Below are 8,255 nucleotides of genomic sequence, written 5' to 3'. Positions count from 1 at the left end.
TTTCTGAGCTACCACGAATATTTTATGGATTTTTAATCCTATTTAAGCACTAGAAAATTACGAAAAAGCAAGGTTCGGGTTTACCTTTGCCGATTCCGACTTCGGGAACGCGCTCGGGACGTCTGACAATGGGGGGTAGCCAAAACCTCGGTCCGATTCGGAGACTTTTCCGGTAACGGGTCTGTTTGGCCCGAAATTTGCAGACCCGGTTAACTGTCGAATTTCCGCGAATTGAGGATACCTACACGAAGCCCACAACACGGGGGTTAGTACATAAATTTTTCAGAATTTTCTAAGCTCATTTAATGCTCGGAAAAACACTGCGAAGTTTCGTGGGACCCATCGAAAAACGGTGTCGGAAAAATTTGAAATTTATGTCGCCGCGAAGCTCTCGACGAGTGGAGCGCTCTGGTACTCTCGGTTTTCTCATGGGATTCACGGTTTGCGAGAAATCTAGCCCGAAAATCAAAATGGGCTAAAACTTCCCGGGCAAAAATTGGATAAACCGCTCAATGGATTTCGGCGTTCTTGGTGTCTATGGAAAGCTCTCGACGAGTAGATGATTTTAGACATAAGACCCGGTCCGATTGGTGGCCGGATCGGCCGAATTTTGGCCGGGAAGACGAACGGTCGCACGCGCGAGGGAGGGACGTTCACGCTGTTTGGGGTAGCGGCTGGAGGTCGGCCGCGAAATGGGAGGCAGGGGAGGTGGCGGCGCGGCAAGGGGAGGAGGGAGGAGAGAGAAAAGAGAGATAGAAGGGGAGGAGGTCGGACGCGCGCGGGAGGAAGAAGGAAGAAAAAGAAAAGGCCGGTCCGATTCGACCAGTCCGATCTGGTCCGGTTCGATTCTGCCGGTCCGATTCAGGATACAAAATTTTGAATTTTTACTCTGCCTCGGGACCAAAAACGAGGTCCAAAAATTTCGAAAAAATTTCAGAAAACTCAGAAAAATTCGTAGATTCCAAATATATTTTTAGTTTTGCCACGTGGTCTTTAAATCAATTTTTAAAAAATTATCAAAGTTTATATTTTCGGAAAATCGAATCCGATTTTTAAAATCCGAAAAATCTCAAATAATTTCTTAAAATTTAAATAAAAATTAAAATACCAATATTACTCATAAAATAATAAATTTAAAATTTTTGGGGTGTTACAGCATACCTCACCTAACTTTCCTCATACTATTAATAATCTAAAAGGTCCTTGTCGTATTGTCCCTTATTCTACCTTAGGAATAGAAAACAGACAAAGTCTATTCCAAATCCTACAACTCTATGCTTCATGTTCTAGCCAACATTGCACCAACTACGACCTGGTTTGAGTTCTGCATTTTTGGATTCTATACCGTGACAAACATTCTCCTTAATATCGTCCTTTTCTAAGCTCTTTATCTTTACTTTTCTAATTGCCTTGTTTACCTTTCCTAGAATCGCATATTGTCTCCTCTGTGTTGTAACTCTACTCTTCCTAATCTTATCCTAATTTGGGTCATTCAGTTTGTTCTTTAGCTAACTCCTTTTATCTTACCCAAATTTAAACTTTGACTATTTTATTCTTTAGCTTTATTCTCTTTCTTGACCTGACTATCATGTCAGAAACTTATACTTTTCACTATTTTTATCAAGTCATCAACACCTTGATATTAATCAAAATTGGTCCTTTGACCACTCTAGCTAGCACTTCTACTGGCATTCGGGTTATGCTGCATCTGCAACCAACTGTCCAAATTTTTATTTTTATACTTTCTCTATTTACTGGCATTCTGCAATTTGTCTTTGCTTACTTACTGCCCTTAATATTATTCTGATTAGAGTATACTCTTGCCTTAAGCAATAAGAAGTTAAAAAGGAGCTCAGGGAATTACAGCCATGCATTCATTGTGTGATCTCTATTTTTGTCCTTTAGACTGCATATTACCCTCTACTACCTTGAGGGGATTTGTAGGGATTCTTTTTTTTCATATTCACTCAATTAGCCAAAACTTAAGATATTGGGTACCCAAACCCATCATTTAATTCACAAGCTTTACATCCATCATGATCTGATCACTTGTGATTCTTATAATAAAACTTGTACCCTCTACAGGATACTTGAGCTAATAATTCCCTACCTCACTCTACAGTCCCATTTAGGACACTATGTCATAGGTCAACATCACTAGTAGTAACTTTTATGTCCCTCTTGAAAGGATAAAACCATATCCTACATCACAACTAACTGCATAGGAGGTACTACATCTGTCACTTTTCCATAATCATGTCAAGCTATCTACTCTCTTATCATACTGCACACTCGTTAAAGCGTTATTTCGTAAGCTATGAACACCATTCATAGCATCCGCTCTCCTTTTTAGGGGAGCAAAGTCATACTTTGCACCTTGCTACCACACAAAAAAGATACTATTTTCACTAAACTTTAGGCAAAACGTCCATTATAATGCTAAAACTATCCAAGACCCCATATTGGAGAGCACATGGTCTTACTCTGCAGGTGCTACCTTTACTTGCGATTATACTGATACCTCTAATCTTATTGCAACTCCTGATGTAACTCTAGCTCATGCTAGAGTAACCGAGTCACTGACTCTAGTTACTGCCCAACTGGGACCTTCGATATTCTAGCTCAAGGGTTTTAAGCCCCTAACTAGGAGTCCCAAACTCCTTTGCAAAAATAGAACTCTATTTTGTTATATCTATACCAAAACAAAAGCTAGCTGTAAACATCCGTCTATAACATATTAGGGATGCATATAGTTCTATACAATAATCTCATATCGGTATTGTAATCTGTAGCTTACTGCATAAATAATAAGAGCATTACGTAGGTCACTGCGGTACTTCCCAATAGACTAGGTTCTCAATCTCTTATCTCTCGTTAACCCAGTAATACCATAAACTTGTCCTGACTAGGCTGTCCACTGATAACTGCTAGCAATGGTACCCTTACCTCCATCTAAGGCAGCAATACTACCATAACTCACATTTATGTACTCGTGCCTTGCACTAAATGGGCACGCTAATTAGCCTTATTTTGATAAAAACATGACATTTCTTAGGGTACATATCTCCCTGGTAGACCTCAACATGTCTGCTAGCTCAAGTTCACATCACTATGTACTCCATGAAGACTGAGACACTAAACTGAAGCACTCTTATACTACCCAAAGAATAACACAGAATCTAAAAACAAGGAGTTATAGAAAAAGACGAAACAAGAATTTATACTCCGCATGTGACAATTCCAGGTACACACTTTCCCATGAATCTAAAGCCTAAACTCTGATACCAACTTTGTCACTACCCATTTTTTGGGCCAGACCGACACTAGGACTTAGGTCAGTATAAGGCCTTTAAAATCCGTAATAAGCCTAACTATTTCTAGCCCAAACATAAAGCCCATAAATATAGTCTAATTTCAAGAAAATAAATGGACAGAGTCTGGCTATAAATTAGACTAACCTTAACTCGTCCGACTTGTAAATCAATAAACAATAACATGGAGAGCTTAGCTCACCTTCATAATCCTCTAAGCAAATAAATAACCAAATGAGAGCTCAGCTCCCTCATCCAAAGAAATGCTCATCTCATGCATCCAAGCATATCCACATAAATAAGTTCACAACTCCAGTAAATTTAGTTATAACAACCCCACATAAGAATATTACACTACTGGTACCTGCGAAGCTCTAAAATTTGAGACAAGGATAATGAAAATACAGTCAAACTTTTTTGGTAAACCAGCGAGAAAGAAGACAGGTTATTTTCAATAAATCCACCTGTCACCTGAGAAAAAATAGTTGAATAGGGGTGAGCGTTCAACCTATAGAGTAAGATATTGATTTTAAATACAATTTCTATAGTAATCTAAACCTAGTGCATTCCTATATATGAAATGCAACATGCACACATAATTTCAAACAATTCAAATAATATTCACACAAAAAATAATTTGTAGCACTCACACACCCGTGTGTCACATTAATATATATACATATGGGAGATGATCCCCTATATAGCTCTTTTAATTTTAATACCTGACAGCGAGGTTAACTCAAGCTGAACTTTCTCTTAATAATCCAAGTGCGGGAGTCAGCGAGATCAACTCAAAGCCATACTCACTCCGACTTATCCACATATGAGGATTGGGTCCCAATGAGTCAAGCTCTAGCCGCGACTGCCCATCCTACCCATATCTATATCTACACCACATGCATGCCAACACACACACATAGAGCTCCACATTACATTAAGGCGACATCCATAACAATTTCATCAATAAAATATGCAACAAAAGGGCGTGCCTAGCATTTAGCTATATATATATATATATATATATATATATATATATATATATATATATATATATAAATGAATGCATGAGCATTCCTTAAATATATAATAATAATATTGAAATTATAAATAAAATTAGTATCTACTCACAGATTATCCAAATGTCATTGGGGCGGCTGAGAAGATGAAGAAGGTTGACTCGGATTACCTAAACAATCATATTCAAAAAATTTATCAATATTAACTCAAAACAAAGAGCTTAAGACATTCTAAGTTTATGCTAAAAATTAGACAGAATTTCTCCTGTACCTAGGACCTACCCAACCTGTAAAATAATTCAACTAATACTTCTCAATCCAAAAGGCCTCAAGCCCATAACACAACAATTACACAATGTCCCTCTTGGGCTTGCCAAACCATTCAATTCCCTCATAAAATAACCATTTAAAATTTCAAGACGTTACACTAATGCATTCACAAAATATAATCGTAAAATATTCTTTCAATAAGTGTTGGGTGTAGTGGTAAAACCCATTGCGATTTACGAGAAGAATAGAGATTCGATGTTTAGAGAAAATATTATTGGGGAAGAGCAACATCAAACCCTTTAAAAATTAGTTTTCTGGGAACCATAAAATAGATATAAAAAAAAATACCTCGATAAAAATTAAAAAAAAAAACAATAATGGAATACTCACCGTGTAGAGTCAATTGTAAATAACTAAAAAGAGGAATTTTCATCTCTACTAACTAAAAGCCTATTTGATGTTACTGTTACATCTGCTGTTAAGGAAAAAATTTTTTAAAATATACTAATTAAAAAGTATTAAAAATTATAAAAAATTAAATTTGATAAATTTTAATTATAAGAATACTAAAATAACATAATAATTTTTTCCATATTATTTTTTTCAATAACATATGAAATTTTGTTTTTCTTTTCTTGAAAAACAGTTTTAATTCTTTAATCTCAATGTCAAATAGACACTAACTCAATTGAATTAATAAAAAAAATTATTGACTATATCCCATGAATTATAAATTTACATATAGTATCAAAATCATCAAATTATAAATGTAACCCTAATTCAGTCCATTTAATGACCTAGAAACAAGACTGATAGCATTTTAGTACAGACAACATTTCTGAGCATTCTGGGCTTCTTTACCTACTGGGACGTATTAATTTTAATGAGTTGGGCAAAAATGAGGTACAAAATCGTTCATAAAGGCCGGCATGAGTTCAGAAATCAGCATACAGTGCTTGCCCAATAAAATTTATGACTAAATTGCGAATGGCCCATTTGATATAACTGCAGCCACAGGTAACCTTGGACAAAATTCGAATCTTCTCTTTTCCTAGGTTAATTTTTATTAATTGTTCCTCAATTTTGAAAGTATTTTATTTTCAGCCTCATTTTTATTTTATTATTATATTTTAATAATTGATGGAGGTCTAACTTAATTTTATTTAATAGTTAAATATATATCACTCGTTCGATAAGTATTAGTTTTAAATTTCTACTCCTTTAAATCCTCATAAAGAAAAAAAATTAAATATATATGATGCTATGAGTCATGCGAACTCACTCAAATTTTTTTATTTAAAAAAAATCTCTTAAATTTTTATAATTTGATGAAGGGATTTCACCAAAATTTACGAAGTCATTCTACTTAAAGTTTTGAAATTCTCTAAAATCTTAAATTTTTATAAATCTTTCCTATGAAATTTATAAAATGACCCATTGAAAAATTTTAATTTTTTAGATCTCTATAAATTTTGAATTAATAATTTCATTAAGTTTATAAATTATTCTTTAAATTCATTTTTATATGTGCTTTAATTATATTCAACATATATATTAATAAACTAGAAAAAAAAAACAATAAATTCAACCTCTATTTGTATTATGAAAAATAGATTAATTATAAAAAATGATTAATTATTGAAATATTGAAAAAATCTTAATTTGTAATCAGCCTAATAATAATATTATATAGTAAAAAATGTGGGAGAATCTCTTTGTTCATACTTGTTTGTTTGGCTTTAGACTGAGCTATACAAGCAATTGGAGTGGGAATCAACTTTGGCTCTATACTTTGTCAGCTACAAATTCAGCCAAAAAAACTTGTCATAATCACTGTCTATTTCACAAAATTTCTCTTCCAAATTCCAATTCTTTTAGCCATTTTCATCTTCTGATAATACCCAGAAAATTCCACTTGGATGTTTCCCCTTGTTCTGGTTTTAGAATTTCAACTAATTAAAATCATTATATATATATATATAATCCATTACTATCCAACGATTAAAGTCCTTTTCCTTAAAATCTCTTAAATTATATTAATAAAATGGATCGAGTTTAATTCATCTCTAAAAATTAGGTTTTATAAAGAGCACGTTACGCGTATTTCAAATCGATGTGAGATAAAGATCAAACAGTTTGAGCGCAAAACACTTATGAAAAACTCAAACATTTATTTAGGAGATTCTGATATCATTTTAATAAAATAGACAAATCTATCTTATCTCAAAACTAATTCAAAGGAGAGAAGTGTACAAAACCTTATAAAGGCACATTAACTCTTTATCCCAAAGGATAATAACAATTATTCTGTCCATAATGATTCCTACAAATGCAATGGATTAAACTATTATAAATGGTGTTATAGTGATTATAAAAGGTAAATGAAAAATATAAAAAAATAATTATTAAAAATGTAATTATAAAAAAATGATTGGATGTGTTATAATTATTAAGTAAATAAATTAAAGTAACACAATATATAGATATTCCTTAATACACAAAATTAACTCATTACAATTAAGGTAAATTACAATATAATCTGTGAGGATTGAAGCTACTAATTCGTTAACGAAATAATCCCTGTCATTAATATACCATTAAACCTAATTTTCAATTGGCACAATTAAATTTCTGATATTTTCACAAAACTAAAATTTTAGTATTTATATTTTTAAAATTAAATAAATTAATCTTTCACTTCTCAAATTTTATATTTGAACAGTTAATATATTATATATATTATATTTAAATATAAAATATAACATATGCATATATTATTTCAAAAGTACAATAAATATATTTTTTTAATTAAAATATCTTCTATTCATCGTTGTCCTAAATTATTATGAATAATCGTGTTAAAATATATGTATCTATATTTATAATTTATAAATCCATTAAATATGTATAGCGTGATAAAGCATATTCAAAATTATGAAAATATTCTTTTTTTTTTATATCTTTTATTAATTTATAGTTGAATTTTATAGATAAATATTATATTAATCAAATTGATAAATATTATAATATAATAAATTTTATTTACTCATAATAATTTATTGATTTGATCAATATAATATTTATATATAAAATTTAATTATAAATCAGTAAAAGATATAAAAAGTTATTTTAACAACCTTAACATTAAATATATTTTATCACGTTCATATATGTTTTGAGTCTATAAATTTTATATATATATATATATATATATATATATATATATATATATATATATATATATATATAATGCATAAAATAGTTTTAATAATAATTATATTTATTATATTTTTGAAAGAATTAATATATGCACATTTTATATTTTAAATTTAAATATAATATATATAATTATTTACATATAAAAAATATTAACTATTTAAGTATAAAATTTGAAAAATGAAGAAATAACTAGGAGTGAGCATTATTCGGTTCAAATTGAATAAACTGAATTAAACTGCCTTAATTCTGTAATTCGGTTCAATTTTTAAAATAATTCAGTTCAGCTCAATTTGGTTTTATTTTATATTATAAAAATTTTGGTTATTTCAGTTTGGTTTGATTTTGAAGAAAAAAAATCAATTAAACCGAATCGAATCAAATAATTTTATTGATTTTTTATTTGATTTATTTTTATGAAAATTTTATGAATTATATGTAA

Source organism: Hevea brasiliensis, chromosome 7 (genome assembly GCF_030052815.1).
Source record: "Hevea brasiliensis isolate MT/VB/25A 57/8 chromosome 7, ASM3005281v1, whole genome shotgun sequence".
NCBI lineage: Eukaryota > Viridiplantae > Streptophyta > Magnoliopsida > Malpighiales > Euphorbiaceae > Hevea > Hevea brasiliensis.
Note: the sequence above shows the minus strand (reverse complement) of the source record.